The sequence below is a fragment of the Bos indicus x Bos taurus genome, chromosome 22 (genome assembly GCF_003369695.1).
Source record: "Bos indicus x Bos taurus breed Angus x Brahman F1 hybrid chromosome 22, Bos_hybrid_MaternalHap_v2.0, whole genome shotgun sequence".
Lineage (NCBI taxonomy): Eukaryota > Metazoa > Chordata > Mammalia > Artiodactyla > Bovidae > Bos > Bos indicus x Bos taurus.
Window position 1 is genome coordinate 23,717,563 of NC_040097.1, and position 23,552 is coordinate 23,741,114.

The following is a 23,552-nucleotide window of genomic DNA, read 5'->3' on the forward strand; positions in this document are numbered from 1 at the left end:
AAACGCAGAGCACACCGGGGGCTGTCCTGAGTAACGACACTAGCTACTTAAGCGGGGCTGCCACAGGATAGAAAACTGCCTTATTAGTTTTGACAAATTCCACCAGCAAACACCACATCTTTATGTGCACCGTGATTAAAACATCATCCACAGAGAGCAGGAAGAGAAAGCCATTTGATTTTCCCCTGTGGTCAGGTTTTTTTTTTTTTTTTTTTAAGCACCTTTTAAATAATATACATGGCTGTAATCAGATGCTAGCCGAAGAGAGATACGACACTGTGAACTGTGGAGATGTGCCTGTTTCTCATCCCGCCTCTGCTGGGACTGTCTTATCCGACACGCAGGACAGACATCTGGGCTGATCATTAAACAACGTGCAGGAGAGCTTGTCCACTGACTGTGTGGCCGGAGACTGTCTTTTGTATCCTCAACTTGGACTAACTCTAGGATAAGTGTTGTAAGGGGGGCTGTGGGTGAAGTCGCTCTGGCAACCAGGCAGCAAGGCAAAAATCACTCGACTCAAGAACCATTTGGAAGTTTGCAGCCCAGCTCCCAATTCCCTTTCTTCATTTCCCAAGAAATATTTTCTTAATGTACAATATCTTCCTGCTGATGAGGGTAGGAGTTGGTGGGAGAGGTGGGGCGGGTAGAGGGAAGACTAGCTTTCAGTCAGAGAAAACTGAGCTTAAGAACAACGCCTTGAAGTAAAGGAGTCTGGACCCCCAAACCACGCCCCGCGCCCTGAGTATATTTGGTGTCCGTTTAGTCTGAGAGCCTCGCGGCTACATCATAAAAGTTTAAAACCCTGCCCTGATCTAACAATTGTAAATTCTTGAATTCACTCAGTTTAAAAAACATTCTAAGGAACATTACCACAGAAAGAGCTTCAGCATAAACCAGGAGGATTTTCCACGGTCCTCCCCATCCCCAGGCATGCAGGCGATCAGAGCAACGGGTCCTTTGCGGGGCAGTCTCAATTCAAACCATCGTCTACCCAACCAGCTGAGCACACATATTTGTCTATCCTCCTAGTGCTGACATTCGCTTGCTGACGTTGCCAAAAAGAATGTGAGATGAAGCAAGTCTCTTACTAGATAAACATTTGGTTTTGATAAGGGAAGTTCTTTTCTTCTAATGGAAACAAACCAAAAATGCCACTTACACACTCTATCACAGGAAGCAAGTCTCAGAGACTGACCCGGGTGCTGCGGGCTCGAGGTCTTAAGGCAGGGGAAGGAGGCCCGGCCCTGCCCTGCCCTGGGAAGCCATGTTTGGTTTTGTTCTTAGAGAGCTGTCTGAGTTTCCTAATTAGGAAGACGCCTGGAGAACATCAAGAGGTCAAATATTTATTCGTGGAGAAGAAGCCAGACTTGTCTAATGTGCTCCCCTGATGTGGAGGTGAGTCACTTTCAAAGGCAGCCAGGATTGCAAGCGGCTGAGTTCGCACGGGGCTGCCAACTTCAGCTCCTTCCCTGAGCTGCACCATCCCAGCTCACCAAGCCACCCAGGGGCTCCGCCTGGCACCACAGCACGACTCCCAGTCCTTGGGAAGTCAGCTCCGGTCCCTGCTGTTTCAGAAAGCCTCTATGAATGTCTCTCTTTCCAAGAACTTGAGGCATGAGACTAGCTGGCCTGGAAAGGTTATCACCTTGAAGAATACGGGAGTTGAGTAGATAACTGGGCCCCATGATGCTAAACTCTGTCTCCTGGGGCCCTGAACTAGATTCCATCACCCACAGTCTGCTCCTGCCCTGCTCTCTGCCTCTCTACTCCTCTTCCTTCCCACCCCACCCGTATACATTCACACCAACCCTCTAGGTTCCTCTGAAGAAAGCAACATCATTTTTTTCCTTCTCGGTCTTTAATTTGTCACTAATTGGGATCAGTACTTTCCAGTTACATAAAGAGTTCCTGTGTGGCTTTATAGCATATGCTGACAAATCATTTGGCAAACGCTTTCTTTTGTTGCAACAAACTGCACTGTGGAGAAGCGTAGCACTGGCAACCAAATATGTACACTCTTAATGAAGCCACGGAGATAAGAAATTCATCTCCATGCTGACTGCAGGCTCTGGGGAGCCAGAGTCATATGCACAAGGAAAATAGTGATCTATTATACAGGATGGATGTTTACTGGAATGGTTTCCAGATGGATCCAGGAGGCTCCCGAAGAGAGGGTTACAGAGGAATTGAGCAAGGTTCACGTGGAGGGTGCCGGTATGTCATAATTTATTCTGGAAGAATCTGCCCCAGCCTTATCAATGTAATTAACACTTTCTTGATGGGCTCCTAAACTAGGACAGTGTACCAGATCAAATGACCGTAAGGGATGAGGAGCACACCGACTGGAGAAGAGACAGGGCTTTATTCACTAATTCAACAATGATGATGAAGAATCAGCAATGTGTCAGGCACCGTCCTAGAGCCCTGGGATTAGAGAATAAGACAAATATCCTCAGCCTTACATTTACTGCAGGGCAGGAGAGGGATCAGTTCAGTTCAGTCACTCAGTCATGTCTGACTCTTTGTGACCCCATGGACTGCAGCACACCAGGCTTCCCTGTCCTTCACCAACTCCCAGAGCTTGCTCAAACTCATGTCCATTGAGTCAGTAATGCCATCCAACCATCTCATCCTCTGTCGTTCCCTTCTCCTCTTGCCTTCAATCTTTCCCAGCATCAGGGTCTTTGCAAATGAGTCAGTTCTTTGCATCAGGTGGCCAAAGTATTGGAGCTTCAGCATCAGCCCTTCCAACGAATATTCAGGACTGATTTCCTTTAGGATAGACTGGTTTGATCTCCTTGCACACCAAGGGACTCTCAAGAGTCCTCTCCAAGACCACAGTTCAAAAGTATCAATTGTTTGGCACTCAGCTTTCTTTAGGGTCCAACTCTCACATTCATACATGACTACTGGAAAAACCATAGCTTTGACTAGACAGACCTTTGTCAGTATGAAAAGGGAGAAGGATAGACAGATCAAAAAAAAAAAAAACTAAAGCATTGGGACTTCCCTGGTGATCCAGTGGCTAAGATTCTGCACTCCCAATGCAGGAGGCTCAAGTATGATCCCTCATTAGGGAACTAGATCCCACATGCCACAAGTAAGAGTTCACATGCTGCTACTAAATATTCCTAAATGAAGACTAAAGATCCCTCATGTTGCAACTAAGACCCAGTGCAGTCAAAAAAAAAAAAAAAACCATTGTGTTATAAAGTGGTTAAGTGGGGCTTTCCTGGTGGCTCAGTGGTGAAGATCTGCCTGCCAATGCAGAGACATGGGTTCGATTCCTGGCCTGGGACGATCCCACAGGCTGAAGAACAACTAAGCCCATGTGCCACAACTACGGAGGCTGTGCTCAGGAGCCTGGGAGCTGCAACTACTGACCCCAGGTGCTACAACTATGGAAGACCATGTGCCCTACAGCCCACGTCCCAAATAAGAGAAGCCCTTGCAGTGAGAAACCCGTGCACCACAACTAAAGAGTAGTCCGCACTTGCCACATCTAGAAAAAAGCCTGCGTGGCAACGAACACTCAGCACAGGTAAAAATAAATAAATAAATAACATTTCAAAACAGAAAAACAGGTAAGTGTTTTGCATAGAAGAAAAACAGTGTGCTAGAGAGATGGGGAATCCCAGAGAGGAATGTAGGCATCTGAAACAGATTGCCCAAGGAGACCAAAGACTTTAGGCAGGTAAAGGCATGCCAGGCAAAAGGGACATGTGATGCAAAGGTCCTGAGGCAGGAGCAGGCAAGGCTTCTTCAAGGAACAGAAACAGCCCAATGTGGCTGAAGCTGTGAGCCTGAGAGAGTGTAGGGGTTTATGAGACTCATAAGGACCGAGAGGAATTAATGGTAGGGACAAGGGTCTGTTGATCACGTGGTGACATGAGTCCACTGAAGACCTTTGGGTTTTAGACTGAGCATGATGAAATAATGGGTGTGGGGAGCCCATCTGGAAGGTTTTCCAAAGACTGCTGGAGGCTGGGATGGAAATGATGCTATTACTGGGATTCAGGTAACAGATGAGAGTGACCAGAATTAGGGAATCATGGTGTAGTGGTGGGAAAAGATCAAAGTCTGCCTACTGTGGGGGCTTCCTGATGGCTCCAATGGTAAAGAATCTGCCTGCAATGCAGGAGACCCAGGCTCTATCTCTGGGCTGGGAAGATCCCCTGGAGAACGGAACGGCAACCCACTCCAGTATTCCTGCCGGGAGAATTCTATGGACAGAGGAGCCCGGTGGGCTACAGTCCATGGGGTTGCAAACAGTTGGACACAACTGGGTGACTCACATACGCTGCTACTGTGAAGGCAGGACCCCAGTGCTTCCTGCTGGACTGAGTGAGAGATGCCAGAGTAAGAGAAGAGTCCAAGGTGACCTCAAAGCTTTTGGCCTGAAAAGTCAGATGAATGGAACTATCATCCACGGAGGTGGCAAAAGATGAAGCTGGAATCGGGGGGTGGGGGTAGGGAGAGACCAGGAATCCAATTTTGGACACATCAAGCTTCTGACATCTACCAATCATCCAAGAAGAGAGAGAGACACAGAGAGGAGCTCTGAATACACAAGTTGGGGTCCTGGGAGAGGTCTGGACCAGAGATTCAGGCTCCATGTATGGAGTAGGCCAGGAAGGTGGAACCACAGGAAGGGTGAGCTCACCCCATTGTACATAAAAGTCCCCCAGAACCCCAAAGATGTCTGATTCTCTTCACTATCCAGATCTGCAGGAGGACGCCCTGTAAACAAACACTATAGTGAACAAAAAAGGAGAAGCAGCAAGCTCCTGTGCTCCCAAATCACACAGATCGGCTGAGAATCGATGAGACAGTTATGAGAAAACGTGTCTGAACCTTCAGAGGGAGAGGAGAGTGGGTGCCTCCTCCTGATTATTTTGAAAATTATATGGTACTTCTAAAGAAGCAAGATAATGAGAAAAAACAGTATGAGGTCCAGAGCTCCAGTGTGCAGCCAGAACAGGCAAAATAACCAGTTACCTGAATTAAATCCTCCCTTTACTAATCTCCACTGCAGTCACATTTCCTGTGCCTACGGCATGTTCAGTCTCTCCTGGAGAAGGCGCTCACCTCCCGCTCCCCACTCCCTGGAGCTTACAGATGTCCCCTGGGAAATATCCGCCTCTCTAACGCCAGAAGCACTTTATTTATCCCTCTCATAAAGCGCTTCTCGTCAAATTTGTATAGATTGATGGATGTCTACTTTGTCTTGTTACAGGGAGAAGTTAAGGCAGCTTATGAGGATACATCAAATACAAGACAGCATAAATTAAAAGTAGGAACAAAAGGAAAAGAAAAATGAGGACAGGGATGTGAAGTGGATCCAAGAATGAGGCGAAACTGCATACCAAGAAGACGTATGGGCCACAAATTTGGCTCCAAATCTGCAGCAGCTGATGTGGAAAAGGAAAAATCATATAATTACACAACTTGCTATGCTCAAAAAGTAAAATCAGTCCAAGGGCTCTGGAAAAATCAAAACATTCCCATGGGTTGTAGATTACACCCCTCTATCTCTTCTTTTTTTCAGATATCCAGCTCGTCCTGTCTCCAGGAGCTACTCAACACACGTCTGTGGATATATGAATGAATAAACAAGCAAAGTCATTCACTTTGAATTTATTCATTCTTTCATCTCACTAATATTTTCTGAGCATCCTCTGTGGGATGAGCACTGAATGAGGTTCCAGAGACCGGCTGGTGACTTTAAAAAAAACATAGGTGGTTCCCCTATGGTTCTCACATTACAGTGAAAGGGTATGAGAAAATACAACAAATAAACAAAATAATGACAGAGTGCCTCATGCTAAGAGAACAGACGGTAGCCTGAGGTTGAAATAATGGGGAGTAAGAGACAGATGTTGAATGGGTGTGGTCAGATAAAACCTAGCTAAAGAGACAATGACGGCTGAGAGCTTAAGTGAGAAGGAGGCAGCTATGTGGACAGTCATCAGGAGCTTCAGGAGGAGCCTGTGCAAAGCTCCTGAGGTAGAAAAGAACTTGGCACAAGTCCAGCTGAATGTAGTCAGAGATCATGGTGCTTCACACATGGCAGACAAGGAAGAAAGTGGCATGAGGCGATGCCTGGTGATCAGAGCAGGCAGGCTGCGTAAACTGAGGGCAAAATTTGTTTTTATTCTAAATGCAATGGAGGGTGAGAAGCCAGGGAAGGATATCCCACTTGAAAGATCACTCTGGCTGCACCTTAAAGAACAAACAGGAAGGCAGGAAGATCAGTGAAGAGGCTGCCTGCAGTCCTGGCAAGGCATGAAGCAGAGGAGAAAAGTAGAAAAAAGGGGGTAGGGAAAGGCTACAAACAGCCTCAAGAGGACCTGGACTTGTCAGGATTTGGCAAGTGGTTTTGATAATTAGGAAGGAAATACACAAAGAGAGGAATTGAGAGCAGCCCAAGACTTCCAGGGCAGGAGAGGTGATGACGACGATCCGAGCAGCACCACCACCAGCTAACGCAAACGGAGGCCTCATCTCTGCTGGGCTCCGCTAAGCACTTGGTTTAAATCGTCTTCGCCATCCTCTCAACAAGCCCATGTGGTTGGAAGCTATCATTATTCCCACTTTACAAATGAGAAGAAACACAGATATGAAATGTCCAAGATCCAAAGCTCATGCTTTCAACAATTAAATAATTATGAGGAGCATGGTGCGTATGTGTATTCAATACATTCGTCTGGCACCTCTCAACCCTCCTGACTTACAGCCCAGAGATAGGGTCCAAGTATCCATCTTTTGAAGAAGCTGTACAGATGACTCAGTGCAGGGGTACCTCAGGCATGCTCTGGCTGCTTAAGAACCATAGAACCACGGCATTCTGTTCGCCTAAGCCTCCAAAAATAAAAAATTACATTCAAAGTACAATTAATTGCTGACAAACTGGGACTAATTATCCCCTGTTTTTGTTTTTGCCTTCATCAAGGTCTTAAGTGCTAAAGTTCAGCCAACTGTTTCTTGAGTCTGTCTGTTGGCTGCGTGGTGAGAGAGGGTTGGGAAGGAAGGGGCCTGAACCATGGGGAAGAAAGATGAAACACTCGGTGAATTGTTCCAGAATCTCTCTCGGGAGCTCAGAACAGAAGCAGAGCCTGCAGCATAGTCAAGGGCAAACCTGCAAGGCGAAGACTGTTTCCCACATTTACAAGGCAGCTTCAGAGCGTTCCGGATCAGCAACTTTCTAGGTTTCGCTCGTCTCAAGAAAGGCAATTCTAGCCCCTGCTCTGGTGATGAACTTTCACTGTCCGAGATCTTGGTCTGAAAGTTCCCTGTCTTAGCTAATAGAAATCCCTAGAGCTGTTAATTCAACTCATCTCCTTTTCAACTGTTAGTGGATATTCAAAAGAGATGGCCTTGATCTTCTCTGAACAATTCTTCACATGGAATAAAAATTAAAAAAAATTTTTTTGTGTTAGAATATATAAATTCGGCAAAACAAGGGGGAAAAAGGAAAAAGAAAAGAAATTGTTCTCAACTTTCATTCCCAAGAGTTGTCTTCCAGAGAAATATAAATTGATTTATCACATACATATGTTAGCATCTGGAGGGAAACTAAAAACTATATTTATGATTAGAATCGTTGAATTTTAGAGCTTGGAAGGAAAAGAAGAGTCCAAAAAAAAGCATACATATTAATCATTCAGTATAATTTAATTAGGTTTTCTCATTTTATACTCCCAGTCATCGTATAGGAGGGGATCTACATGCCCTTCTGCATAGATGAGAGAATCAAAGATGGGAAGGCTTTTAAGACACGGTCACACATTAACCTACTGAGAGAGCACATGACAGAACTCGAATTCCAAGACAGATCTAGTGGGAATTTGGAGCCACAGTTCTCCGCCAGGGGGGCAATTCTGCTCCCCAGGGACATTAGGAATGGGATGTCTAGAGACATTTTTGGTTGTGCCACTGGGGACAGGGGGGCTCTACTGGCATCTAGAGGGTCCTCTAGGGGACTTGCCTAGTGGTCCAGTGGTTAAGACTCTGGGCTTCCAATGTAAGGGCTGTGGTTCGATTCCTGGTTGGGGAACTGAGATCCCATATGCTACGTGGTGCAGTCAAAAAATGAAATAAATTTAGAGGGTGATATAGAAGCCAGGGATGCTGCTAAACATCCCGCAATGCACAGGGCAGGCTACACAATACAGAATTTTGTGACCCAAAATGTCAATAGTGCTATGGTTGACAAACTCGGCCTTGCAGAATTCTCCAGTAGAATCCTCCACTCCTGACAGATTGACAAATGAAAGCAAAAAAGATTTAGGTGCAGAAAAATGTTTATACTTTTCAACTTAATAACTCGTTTGATCATCAATCTGAGCTACCTAGAGTTTACCTTCATACAAAAGGAAAAATCTGATTCAGTTTGTTTGACATGTCATAGATCTAGTGAAAGTTCTTTTCAAAACTGTTCGAAGAGTAAGTATGATTCATTTCCTTCCAAGGCCAGAATGAAACCTTGCTTTGAATGTGCTCAACTATTCACTGTCTAGTTCTTCTTAAAGGAACAGGCTAGATTCAAGTATGAAAATAACGAGCATTGCTATGTGGAAAATTCTTCCTAAGGTGCCATGAAGAGCCAGTGGTCCACAACCAGATGGTCTGCAACTGAATCCCAGCTCCACCATTTATTACTTGCATAACCTTGGGTGACTTACTTAAAAAACTCTTTGTGCCTCATTTTCCTGACCTGAAAAATGGGGATGATAATAGCTTGAACTTCATACGGTTTATTATAAGGATGAACGGAGCAAAATACTTACACAATGACGGGTTTGAGCATTTGTTGTTGCCATTATTGTGACGATTACTGGTATTATTCTCTTGGTGGAAGACGAGAATGGCAGGAAGTTTTGAACTTGAAAAAGATTTTAAGAATAAACAGAAATTTTAAAAGATGCAAATTGTTCCCAAATTCGACTTTGGCTACTACGTTTCTTAAGCTTAGCGAAAAAATCCTCACATGGATCACAGATACAACAGGTCCTTTGCACCTGCTCCAAGGGCTAAATGTGTCAAGAAAGTCTAAAAAGATAAACAACTGAACTCCCTGAGTACTTCCTGTGCACCACACATCACACTATGCCTCACATGACACCCCAGTTATTGCTTTTAATGCCAGGAAGTAGGTGCTTTTTCTGCATCTTCTTTCTAGCAATGGGGAAAGCAAAATTTACCAAGGTTAAGGCACAGGTCCAAGGGCACTTGGGCAGCTTACATCAGCACCTGGACCTGAATGCAGGTGCACTTGACCCTCATCAAACTGTTTAACCATTGAGTTATATCGCCTCTGCCTGTCTTTTATCCTGGGAACAAAAGTACAGTATAATCTAAGGATGCACAGTGGTGAATCAGTTTCCCTCTAATGGACTTGAACAACATACTCTGTTCCCACATTCTTTTTTTTGGAGGAAGGAGGGCTGCCGCCTTTTTGATCTAGCCTGTCCAGTAAGTGCTATAGGATGAGGAAGCCTAAATAAAGCACACACATCCCAAGACACCTGCTGAGATGCCTTCTGGAGAGCATTTGGTCTGCCCAGGCCCTGGAGAACAAAGAAGGAATTGTGTAAGCACACTCGTCGAAGGAGGCTCCAGAGTCACATCACTTATACCAAGGGTGGTTCCTGGACACTGAGGAGGCTGCCTGCCTGGGAGTGAGGAGTCCACGGCCGAGACAGATGGCTCAGATGACCAGCACCCCTTCTCCCAGTTCAGGTGTGTCCACCAGTGAGGAAGTCTGCTCTGCCAAAAGAGCCCACACCACCACCCCTCTTCAGCTGCGCCAGTGACACCTCTACAGATGAACATCTGACGCTCAAGCCTGAGGTTACAAGGACTTGGCAGTCCTGGCCCTGAGTCACAGAAGGGCACTCTTAAAATGCAGAACTGTCCTTGGAGCACTTGCACAAGTTGGAACTGGTGTCTTCCAGTCACAGCTGAGTACATAGGTCCTAGAGCATCTGGGAGTTCCATGGGGTTCTAGGAAACTCTCAAATTCAAAGTACAATTTCCAAAGCACATAGGTGATGCCAGGTTCAGATGCCAAGACTGAAAAAGTATGGAAAGAACAGGATGTTTCTGTTTCCAGATGGCCCATAAAACAATGGAATGGGGTTGATGGGGTTGGAAGGAGACACTCTCTGGCACAGAACCTTTTCTGTCTTTTCAGCACAACCCAGGATGAGGGCCTGAGAGGCCCCAAACATTGTGAAATGAGTTATTGCTCCCTTTAACTTACAGTATACTTTTATTTTATTCTTTTGAAATAACTTCTCAAATTACATACTCAATGCCTTAAACAGAAAGAAAATATCAAAAGGCACAGATTCTTGTAACACAAAAATTAGGCAAAAGCCCACTGCCTGGCCACTCCTCTTAAGATTTTAGTCTATATGTATTTCTAATAATTTTTTCAGGAACACCTTAAAACAAAAAAAGAGGTTTAAATGACACCCTCTGTAATACAGGTTTTCCTCATTTAAGAGTACATCACTGACTTTTGTTCTTTTCAATATGTTGCTATACATATAGGTTCTTTAGATATTTAAAGTAATCCTATGATATGCAGAGATTAGGACACCGGGACCAATTATTAAGGCAACCTGGGCAAGCAGCCACAGATAATACTTACATGAAAGGTACGGCTCTGTTAGAACAAGTTTATGGGTACTGAAATTTCAATTTCACATAATTTTCAGCTGTCAGAAAACATTTTCTTTGTTTTTGTTTTCTCCAGCTATTAACAAATATAAAAACCATTCTTAGCTAACAGTTGTTACAAAACTAGGCACTGGACCAGATTTGGTCCTTAAGTCACTGGTCTTGACCCCTGATCAAAAATACTGTTATATCGGCTTCTCTCCTAAATACATCTTCCCTCGTAATCCCTTTGCTGTTCTACTCTTGAACTATAGGAACAAACCGGCCAAAGTCAGTGACATTTTCATGTCTTAATGGACAGCAAAAGATCGAAGAGATTTTTTAAAAGTAGCCAAATATTGGGGCCAACAAATGAAAAAATATGAAATGTGGAGACACATAACTACACAAGCTAATGCTGGTTGAACATTACACACGTGACAGGCACCAACTTGAGAGCTGAAAATTTAATTCACATATTAGTACAGTTAGGAGAAGTCATGCCACAGTAGCGAGCGATCTGAGAAGCCCCATGCTTATGATCACACACAGGGAGTACCCCTCATGCAGCATGGTCATTGGCTGTAGCTCTGCCCCATTGTTTCCCACTCCTGAATCGGGGCTGATAGAGCAGCTTCTACCAAGAGCACTATCAGTCTTAAGGGAGAGGGAAAGGAGAACATGGCAAACCAGGCCAGGAAGCAACATGTGTCCTTCCACTCAAAATTCACTGGCCAAAACATATTACATGGTCATGCTTGAAATCAACAGAACAAACAGATAAATTCTTCTGGGGGTCCAGGAGAGGCAATACTTGTGCAAATAATAAAGTCCACAACAAAAACTTATTCTATCTTTATAACAATCCCTTAAGACAGAAATTGTTTTTCCCGTTTTACTGATGTAGAAACTGAGATCCAGAGAGCTGAGCTTGCCGAGGTCATGTGGCAAATATACAGAGCTGGCATGTGGCCCCCAATGGTCTAATTTCAGAATTTATACTCAAATCTCTAGAGATGTGCCTGCTTTCTGCAAACACTAGACAGATGTAATAACTGGACAGTCAACTACCAAAAGCTGTTCATCCATATAGGTAACTACTCAGTTGACCAAAATGATGGGACCATGACCCCAATATGTCAGATATCATGATGAAGGTTATCTAAGCTGTGCCTACCAAACACTGAGGACTGTGCTGGAGAGACAGGCTCCTTGCTAGAGGTGAAGATATTTGACTCAAACAGTTGAGACTTGGAGTACCATCATTTCATAAACAAAATCAATGATAATATAATTCATATGCATTTGGAGTAATTTTGTTTTAAAACAGGAAAGCCCTAACTTATACAATGAAAGAGCATTGGCATATCCAAAGAAACATATAACAAATGTTTTACAAATTAAAACATTTTACAAACATTTAAACAAATATTTAAATGTTATTATTTATTGTGATGGCATTTTGGGGAACTCCTTCCATCTCTCCCTCCACCCTCCCTTCCTCTTTCCCATCTTTTCTTCCTTATTTTAAAAATAAATATCCTGCTCCCAAAATAGAAAAGTCATTCTTTATAGCTCCTGCATTTTTAATATCCATTGTTTGTGGATTTCCCTTGGTAAGTTCATGGCACCTCTAGCACTTTCCTATTATCCTTTTCCAAGTATCATGAATCCACAGTGTTCATGAGACCATGAAATAAGGACAGAAGGAGGAGGAGGAGGACCTCTCCATGTTTCTCCTCCTGACCAGCAGGCTCATACAGTGGGAAGCACAGGAGGGCTCATTAGTCCTCATCTGTAAAAACTCACACTCCACTGACAGCCCTGAGAAAGCAGCTCTCAATACTGTCATCAACTGATGCACATGTAAAAATAAAAACGCTCCTAAGACAAATACTGCTTTAAAAAGTCAGTGCTGATATATAATTGGCACTTAATATTCACTGGTTAAATGAATGCTGAACAGAGCAGAATTAAATAAGTGAAGTATATACAGAATTTTTTTAAATAAGGTAAAGAAAATTATACCACCAAGACATGATAATCATTAACATTTTGATGTAAATCCCTTGTCTTTTTTCTTACATGTATGTATTATTTGAAAAAAAGAAAAAACCACTAGACAACTTTTACTTACCAATATATCATATGCATTTTCCATATCATAAAAACTTTAGTTAACAGTTTTAATGGATATACTGTTTCAACACATTCCATAATATTCAATAACATTCAATAATATTCCAGCTATTGCTAGAATGTTCTATAACCTTACTGCTAGATATTTATTTCTAATTTGCAATTATGAAAAAAAAACGTTTTATGAATACCCAAGTGATACACTTCCTTTTAAAAAAAATTATTATTTGCTTAGTAAAATTCCTGGAAATTTCATCACTGAGTTACAGTGCATGAATATTTTTCAGGCTTATAATATCTTGCCAGAGATTTTGAACCAATGTGTATTCCCAACAGCAGTATATGCCTATCACCCAGCATCCTTCAACATTAAGTATTATCACTGACAATTCAAAAAAAATGGAGCTTTGTTATTTAATAGGTAAAATGCTGTCTCATTTTTGTTTTACTTTCTACTGCTTATTGCTGCTGAGCTGAACTTCTAACATCCCCATCTGCCACATGCATTCAGCTTCTCTACACTTTCTGTTCATATCCTTTGGCCCATCTGGAAGGCACTTTGAAAGCAAACAGTCATCATCTGTATAAAAGAGAACAGGTCTGTCCCCACCCTTTAATCCTTTTCCCCCACTTTACCTATCTTCTTACTGCTGACCTAAGACTAATAAGTGAACATTAATGCCAAAGAATCCATTCCCACCTAGAGAAGAAAGACCGGTCTCTTCCTCCACAGTGAGAACACAATTACTGCTGGACCGCTCGCCCTCTGCTGTCCTTCCCCTCACTCCTTAGCACCCAGAGTCCACAGATGCTGGTGGGATGAGGAAGCTACAAGAGCTCCGAGAGGGATGGAAATGGAATTTGTGCAAGAAGCACCCCTAGGAACCCCCCTCCAATAACAGCTTTCAGTTAGAAAGAAGATTAGAGATCTGTCAAAACCAATTTCAGCATCCATCACTTCCCCTAATCTGTTTCTCAGGAGGCATGGAAAATGCTGCTGCAAGACGCTGGCACACACATGCTGAAATGCCCACTGAGCGCGAAGCTTCTCATGAAACATGACAACTGGGCATGGAGGAGGTTGCTGGCATGAGGAGGAAAGGACCACTTTGCGACAGAGCTGGGCATTAATCCTTTGGAAACATTTCTGTTTCAGGGAAATTAGCTAGGCACAGAATGAATACTTGGACTCTGAAAAGTCACAAAAATGTGGGGGTTTCCAAGCCAACAGAATAAAGAACCCAAAGCTCAACATTCAAGATTCAATTAGAGACTAGCATTTAAGGCTAGCATAAATGGGCTAACATTTACAAAATCTGTCTAGCAACACCAGCACCCCTCAAAGTAAGCATCTTCACTGTGAATGATAAGCAAGAAGGAACTGTTTTTCCCTGCATGGCTGGGATGAACTGCACAAGCTTTAGGACAACTGATTCTAAGCTGATTTGCCTTGAAGGGTCCACTCTTGTCTGGCATGAAAATCAACAGGCACTTTTCTTCCCTTTGGTGTGAACATTATTAACAAAAGCCTATTTATTCTATTTGATATTTTTAATTCATAAACCTAATGTCACAAAACACTGACTAAGCATACCCTACCTTACAGGCACTGCATCATAAAAAGACAGGCAAGCACAGGATCAGGGGCCAGCAATCACCAAGCTGCTACAGTCCCTCTGTTCCTAGATGTCACCTGCCAGTATGGTAGACGCTTGGCTGAGACTGAAATGAAACAAACAAAAAAATCTCCCTTGTATCCTCTGCACCTGGATACTTAGGGAGCTGACCAAGCATCAGCCTTTAGGGAAAGCAATCAAATCTAGCAATCAAGTTAACCGCCACTGGCAGTCAGGCAGACTGGAAGGGGTTTAATTCTCAGCTCTGTGCTGATGGGTTGTATGACAATGAGCAAGTTACTTATCCTCTCCTGGAGCAAATAAGTTATTAGCAAATGCATTCAAACAAGACTGTTTGAATAGCATCTGGGATATGAAAAGGATTGAGTAAATTATTATTATTACATTTCCTCAACTTTAAAATAAATACTAACTGCCCATCAGGAGATGGATGGATAAAGGTGATGTGGTATACATACACAATGGAATACTACTCAGCCATGAGAAGGAGGAAATAATACCATTTGCAGCAGCCTAGAGAGACCTAGAGATTATTATACTAAGTGAAGTAAGTCAGGGAAAGATAAATATTGTACAATATCACTTACACATGGACTCTAAACAATAGTACAAATGAAATTATTTACTAAAGAGAAAGAGAATTACAGACATAGAAAACACACTGTTACCCAATACTACATATAAAGTAAATTAAACAAGGATTTACTATATGGCACAGGAAACTATATTCAATATCTATAATGGATAAAAATTGGAAAATAAAGAATGTATATATATATATACACATATTTGTATACATATAGCAATGTAGAAGCAATGACCAAATCACTCTACTGTATACCTGAAACTAACACAATATTACATATCAACTTTATATCAATAAAGGAATAAACATTCAAACTCAAGCTATCCCTTGCAGGTTCAATTGTGAAGATCAAATACAACTTGTAAAACGTTCATCATGATACCTGGTCAAGAGTAAGTGCTCAGTACCTGTAGCTATTATTTTTAATTAATGAAAAGCTTCAGAATTTAAAAAGAATTATATTTAGGCTGATTCTAGTCCTGAATTTACTATCATCCACTCTGTTACTTAACTTTATTTCAACTTTCATTTCAGAATCTGGCATTTGTGAGCAAATGCTTAGGATGTCACACAGGTCACTTAAAACTATGGTATCAGTTGTTAAAGTCAAGAACTGGTATGGAAACCTACCATATGCTGAGATGGCAACAGTAAAAGTGGCCAGGTCCCAATGAGAAGAGGAGGTTAACACCCCTCCATGCATTGTATCAAATCCAGCCATCATCACGATGGTGCCATGACTTTAATACTCAGCCCTAGACAAACAATATCATGGTGGTTTCTCAACCCAATATTGTGAAGATACTCATAAGCCTGAAAGTTTTTTTCAGAGGGCAGGGGATACACATTCTAATAGATATCGCCAAACTGTGCTCTAAAATGCCTGCACTCAAGAGTTTTGCATAAGGAATATGAATTTTGACTCTTGACTCATCCGCAAGATGCAAGGAGAGAGACACTAATATATCACCATTTTATAGACAAAAAAAAAAAGCACAGTGAAGTCATAAAACTTACTTTGTTCATATAAGCAAGAAGTAGTAATACTATAAAGCAGTATTAGGTTGCCTACATGTGTGAATGCATCTGAGTGTGAGTATTTGTGTGCTTTAGGTCAAATGGAGAGAAAACAGAACAAGTTTTTGTGGTCAACAAGAAGTAGTGAATGCATGGATTCTTTATGTACAAGAAAATGTATGTCACGTGAGCCACAGAAGCTTCTAGACCAGTGGTTCTCAACCTCGGCTACACATTAGGATCTGTGGAGATCTCTGAAAGATCCCCATGTCCAAGAAAAAGCCTTATCTGTTATATCAGACTCTGAAGGGAGGTGGGACCCAGACATCAATATTTCTTCAACTCCCTGGCTGATTCCAGCATGCACCCAAGTTTCAGAAACACTTGAGCATGAAGGTATTTCTTAATGTACCAGTATTAAATTTGGAACAACCTAAACATTCAATATCCCCCATAATATGTGGAATATTATGCTATGCTATGCTATGCTATGCTATGCTATGCTAAGTCACTTCAGTCGTGTCCAACTCTGTGCGACCCCATAGATGGCAGCCTACCAGGCTCCTCCGTCCATGCAATTTTCCAGGCAAGAGTACTGGAGTGGGGTGCCATTGCCTTCTCTGTGGAATATTATGCAGGTATGTAAAATGGTAACTGGTAATACTGGAAGCATATAGAAATCTTGGTGATATAACATCAGGTGAAATGGTCAGGTTGACTTTGCCTCCAGTGGGCAATCAAAAGTAGAATATTGTCTTTTTCATGGGTCCTGCATGACCTCAGACTTCCAAGCTAAATTCTCTAGCCTTCTGCCAATTCTACAAGTCAGTGATAATGCTTCCAAAAAGTTCTTCTGGTGTTATGGTTATAAAATGAGATATTTATCAAATTTCCCATGAACTATTACTCTAAGAGGGTAAAAATACTCATGTGAATAAACACAGAGGAAGAAAATGGGAAAATAAATACTACTGTGGCATGTCACTATAAAATATGACATCTGAATAAGAGCACTGAAGAGAACTTACTTAATAAATTTTAATCAAGTGCATTAGGCAAATGCTTCGGTATTAACTGTTGCAGGCAAACATCATCAACGGAAGCTACAACTGGTAAGCAAAAGTACAATGACAAACCGAATACATGCATTGTATCAAAGTGTCTCCCCACAAGAGAAGCAATACTTACAAAGGGAAAAATAGTAACTTTACAGCAGAGAAACCTGGCAGACACTACCTTAAAAAAAGTGCCCAAAACTAGCATCACTGATACCAAGACATGCTGATATCAGGCACTCCCTGACAAGATGTACTGAAAAGAACAGCAGGACTTCAATGGTCTTCCAGTCAAAAAAAGCATACCCCAATCAAATCATGCAAAAATATCAGACAAATCCAAATTGAGGAACACTCAAATAAATGATCAGTTCTGTTCAACTATGTCAAAGTCATGAAATAAAAAGGAACTGTCACAGATTAGAGTTATAGACAAGAAGACATGAAAACCAGTGCAACGTGAGATCCTGGAAAAGATCCAGGAGCAGGAAACGAAGACATTAATGGGAAAGCTGGTGAATTATGAATAAGGTATGTGGTTGAGTTAATGACATTGTGTCAATGTTAATTTCCTGGTTATGATGATCGTATAATAATTTTTTTTTAAGATATTAGCCTTAGGGAAAACTGGCAGAAGGGTACCTGGGGATTCTCCATACTAATTCTGTAACTTTCTATAATTTTAGATAATTTCAAAAGAAAGTTTTCAAGTATTAGTGAAGCTAAATTATTTAAAAATAAATATTAATATGAGTGTTGATATATTCTTCCCTCCCCCATTCAACCGTCATGTGTGTACTTTGGGGATTAAAGAATGGAGTCAAGAAGACTTAGGAAGATTACTAAGACCCTGTGGGTAGAGGAGGTGAATTTAGCCTTGAACCTAGGCAGTTTAATTCTTAATCCCTCCCTGGTGGGCATATAGAGAAATATAAGGACACAGGCAGGGTGTCTGCCTACAGTGGGAGTTCCAGTGGGTGGAACTCACTCCTGGATGTTTCTACCACCAGCTTTTGTGACTCCAGGGAGAGCCACTGCTACCTTCTGCCTCCCCGAAATACCCTCCAAGATCAGCAGAAATAACTAACCAGAGACATGGCCTGATATATTCCAACTGCAAGAGAGACATGATCGAAGTTTGGCACCAATGGTCATGATAACCATTTCTGAAAACAGAACACTACACTCTGCCCAGAATGTATCCCCTTCCTCTTTCCCCTATATTATCTCTGAGCAAAGTCTGAGGAGGCAGGAGTTGGTTCTTTGGGGCATGAGTCCACCTTCTCCCCAGGACTGGCAGCTTCCTCAGTAAAGCTATCTTTCCTTCTACTCCCTCCACTACCCAAAAGAGAAATGTAAGCATTTAACAACTGAGAGTGACTTATGGGCAAGTAATTATGGAGTAGTCAAAATATCCCTGGGTTTTGAGTCAAAGGTATGGACACAAATGCCCAAGCATTGAGCCCAATACAGTATAACTTTATGATCTTGAATCAATGATCTGTAAAATGGAGACACACTTTTTAATTGCACAAAATTTGGGGGAGGATAAAGTGAACAGGTGTGCCTGAAAGCATGCAGTAAATAGTAAAGCCCTGTTATAAAATGGTAAATTACCAAGAGTAAAAACAGTATCTACCTAACCAAGGTAATTCTGCCATTTCCACTCCCAAACTACAACCACAGCATCCTAGCATTTAATGGTATTCATCCCATATGGAAGTAAATCTGTCTTGCCTTCTGCCTGAACTTGGAGCCTGGGGCCACCAGTCTTCATGTGTGGTCAGTATTAAGCACCATCTGTCCTGAGTTAATGTAACTCCTCCTCAGTTTTAGCCATGAACACAGGCGGCACTGGTGAAAGCACAAATAGATACAATATGAAGACAGACTTTTCCCTTCTGTTTATTACTTCAGAGGGTGGCATTCACCTCCTAGCTGTTTACTCATCTAAATTGTGTGATAAAATGTCTTTTGAACACTTTTTACAGGCAATTAGATGCAATCAGTTCTCTTCTTGCTTAATTCTCCTCAGCAAACAAGACACTAAAAAACCAATAAGATGCTGGGCTTCATTTCAAATCTTTTTTTTTTTCCTGCTGCACATATATTCCCTGAAGTCACTCTACTCCTTCCTCCATAAAAAGCCCTAACAATTGCTATACTCATCTCTGATGGAGGTCATTTTTCTCATTGCTCATCAGTGTGAGAATATGAGATGGACAGGAAACTATTTGTGGTGGGCATTTGGGTTTTAGTCTCCTCCAGATCCTTCTGGTATCAGCATCTAGATTTTCTTCTGGGAAACCCCCTCCTTCCCCTACTCTCAGTTTATGAGGCTTGAATAGGTTGGGCAGCTCCCATCCCATTACAAAGAAGCCAGGACTGGCCAATCGGCACAGCCCATCATCTTGACCAGAGTTCACAGATGGGCATATGCACCCACCTAAGTGCAAGAAAAGACAATCACACGACTTTTGTGGGAAGGAGTAGAAAAAGAGAGCTCCCTTTCCCTCAGGGTACTGTGTACAACAAAATGTAAGGCTTTTTTGTATCTCTCACTTTAAGTTAGGTTTCTGTTCATTGTAGCCCAGAGTGATGTGATTTCCAGAAAGCAGCTAAATAAACACTGAACACTTCCCTTTGTGAACTAAGATGCTGCCAGCATGGGTCGACAGTTTTTCAGGGGACAGGGATGGTTGCCCAGGATCAGCCATAACAATCTTAGCCACCTTCCCTTGCAGTCATGGGAGGGATCATTTACAAATCAACCTGCAGGTGTCAAGAGCCATCTGCAACAAGGGAATGGAGATTTTCTGTGTAGAGCGAGCACATAGTACACACGGCTCCCAAACAACCAGTTCAGTCTCATTTTCTACCTTCTGCTTCCCCGTCTCTGACATTTCAGGCACAAAGACCATCTTTCCCTTCCTTAGTTCACAGCACATGGCTTCAGGCTGCCACACTAATGCACTTGGGCCTGTCCTCTTCTAACAGAGAAGACCAAATCTGACTCCATATTACATCTGTTTCTTGAATGTTAACCTTTGTATGTTATTGCTTTTGCTTCAAGTTAAGAACGTTGCCAAAAGCCTGAAATACAGGGTAGCCCATTCTCAAGGCTCTCACTTTAAAGTTAAGAGTATAACATTTCTCCATTCATGTAGAAATAAAAAGTGACAGAACTGAGAATAACATTTGTCTTATTGGAGGTTTACAGGAATATGGCGACCATACCTACTTGTATAGCTGCAGGAACAAGGGATTGCTACACCAAGAAATTTGCAACTACCCTTGCCTTTAAAAACGCTTTGCTGAAACCCTTCAGGGGGTTCAGGGTTTGGGGGGTACCAGTCACCTGTCTCCTTGCATGGTCCTGCAATAAACCTTTCTCTGTTCCAAACTCTGACATTTTGGTTTGTCTGTCCTCACTGTGTGTCAAGCACATGAACTTCTGTTCAGTAACACTCTAAGACCCAGTGCAGAGACCCCCTCTTTGAGATTTCCCATGACCTTCCCAGGCAGCATCTGTGGCCCTAATCATGGATTCCCACAGTTGGGACATGTTGCAGCAGTAGGTACAGGAGACCATGTGATTTCCATTGATGCACATGTTTTCAGCCTTTCTCCGTCCATGTACGCAGGTTTTGGCTTTGTTAACCTGACTTCCCATGTCTACCTTAAACCCTCCCTGTTCCCCATCTGAGGTCTCTGGTTTGAAGACACGGGACAGTTTGCATTATTGATTCAGGAGACTAATTTAAGCCTTTATGAAGTTGAACTGAGAGAAAGTGAGGGTGGGTAGGAAAGGAGAAACCAAAGAGATGTGTGGAGGAGGGGGCCAGGGAGAAGAGTGTTTTCCAAGGAATTCCTAGGGAAGTTTGGAAGAGAAAGATGAAGGGCAACTAACTGCATGAGGGAAGTGGATGGGTGGGGAAATAGTTTTTTTTTTTTAAAGACTGTTTTCAAGTATCTTTCCACGATGTTTGAGAAAAGCAAGGAAAGAATGGATGGTTTTTTGAAATTATCTTTAGTTGTCAAAAGGTATTTCTTTGAGACAATACCTCTCCTAAACACATGGGTCTCATCTGCAGGCTCATGCACACACCCTCACACATACACATTCACAGACAATTGTACACACTCCATTTCAGATCCACTTCTCTCCTTATATTGTAATTTCACAAAAATCAGGGAGCACTTCTTAGACTGTTACAACATAGCTCTTAGTGCTCAGCACAGAGCATCTCCATACGCACTCTTTTTATGGTAGTATTTCATTTGCCCCTTGCCACAGTACTCTGAGTGGAAGGATTTTATGCATGAAGGAACAAGGACTGTTCCCTTAAAGAGAATAAGGACCTGGAAAAAAGAGCCAATAAACAGTGAAAACTAACAAGGAAGGACAAACGTGATTCTGCACTGAATCTTTTCTCTTCGCTTTAACTTTTGTGCTCCATTGCAAATATTTAGTCATGCTTTTGTAGAATGTTGTCTATAGCCTGAAATACACAGGGTAGCCCGTTCTTAAGGCTCTGATCTTTGAAATATAACACATCCATTTATATAGAGATTAAAAGTTACAGAACAGAGTATAACATTTGTCTTGCTGGAGGTTTACAGGAATATGGTGACCAGACCTACTTGGACACCTGCAAGAAACAAAGGATTTTGGCACCAAGAAGTTTATAACAACCAACCGTACCCCTTCTCTTTTTTGTATAAAAGAAACCTGAATTCAAACTTGGTTAAAATGGTGTTTTGGGATACCAGTCCACCATTTTCTTGGTCTGCTAGCTTTTCTAATGAAGTCACTATCTCCTGCCCCCAACAACTCGATTTATTGGCCTGTGGTTCAGCATGCAGGAAGACTTTGGACCAGGTAATATGCCTACAGTTCAACATCAACTTTCTACTAAATCATATGGTGATCTCCTACAAATATTCTAGAACCTAGGCAGAACTAAATACCAACACATGAACCACAACTGAGTCTCCAGACAAGACTTTCTCAGGCACCACATTTGGGCAATCTTTCACAGGTTAACCATGGACATGGCTAACAGTTCTTTTCTTTCTTTCTCTGTTTCAGAATAGAACTTTGTACCAATTTTCAAGTTAGGGTAGGTTCTCTTTCTTTGTTTCTTCCTTCAGGCAGCAAGACTGCAAGAACATTATGTGTTCCGACTAATAGTAGTCCCAAAGCCTCACACAATTCCTGGCACATAGCATGTGTTCAACAGACTAGATCATTTCAATGTGAACTTAAGTTCCAGTGTGTTCTGTGCAAGAAGTCTCCACTCTTCTAACATTCCCCAGAAATGTTTCCCTAGATGACTTTTCTCCCAATTCCCACAAGCCATGGCAAAAAGTGAAATAGGAGAAACAGCCACTAGCTTCCTCAGTGCAAAGATGCAAGATGACAAACTGAGTTGTGACACTATGTGAAGAGAACCAGAGCTCATCTGGGGACCAGCTGTCATTTCCATATGGATTCCTGCCAACCCTTAATAAAAGTCAGAGCTGCAGCTGACCATCACTACTGGTGTGTCTTCTTTCAAAACACATGCTCAGACTGAAGACCAAGGAAGCGTGGCTGGGTTTCAGAGAGCCTCAGTCAAACAGGGACAGTCGTTCCCCATGTTTCAGTTGGGTCCTTCACTGCACAAGAAGTGGCCAGTGGGCTGGCCTGCCTCCCACCTCCCTTTTTCAGACCACCCTCCAAGGCCAGACTACACGGCCTACCTACCCACCCATAGTGTCCTGGAGCTGACACCCTAACTGTGCATGGAGCAGATCCAGAACTCTCAGGGTTTCTGCCTAATTCCCTTCCACCATAACACATGCCATACCAACCAGACCCAACAGGGCAGCCCAACACACAAATAAGAGTAGCACAACTGTGAATAACAGGACAGAACATGATTTCTATAGTGACACCAACTTAAAAAATGAAAGCAACTGAAATACTTCAATTTACCTTATGCATCATTCAGGGGTCTCCAGAGAAACAGAATCAGTAAAGTATCTTCCATGTCTGTATCTATCTATAGAGAGAGATGTATTTTAAGGAATTGGCTCATACAATTGTGGGGGCTGGCAAGTCTGAAATACTTAGGGCAGGCTGACAATTCGGGTAAGAGTCATTGCTGTCTTGAGTCTGAAATCTGTAGGGCAAGCCAGCAGCCTGGGTGCTTGGGTGGGGTTTCTATGTGGCACCCTGGAGGCAGAAATTTTTCTTTCTCATGGGAACTCAATTCTTTCTCTTAAGGCCTTCAAATAACTGGATAAGGCCCAGGCACACGATATAGGCCACTGGTTCAGATGGTCAAGAATCCACCTGCAATACAGGAGACCCAGGTCCAATCCTTGTGTCAGGAAGATGCCCTGGAGAAGGGGATGGTAACCCACTCCAGTATTACTGCCTGGAGAATACCCTGGATAGATAAG

The 23,552-nt window shown here is 42.4% G+C and overlaps 1 protein-coding gene and 1 long non-coding RNA gene across 3 annotated transcripts in view; one reads left to right on the plus strand and one right to left on the minus strand.

The window, feature by feature from the left end:
• PRICKLE2 (prickle planar cell polarity protein 2) overlaps window positions 1-23,552 on the minus strand; it is a 342,796-nt gene that overhangs the window by 251,391 nt on the left and 67,853 nt on the right. The window lies entirely within an intron of this gene.
• LOC113881030 lies at window positions 561-5,632 on the plus strand. Its single transcript, XR_003507910.1, has 3 exons — window positions 561-1,398; window positions 5,240-5,467; window positions 5,552-5,632. It is a non-coding gene; the product is annotated as an uncharacterized LOC113881030 (long non-coding RNA).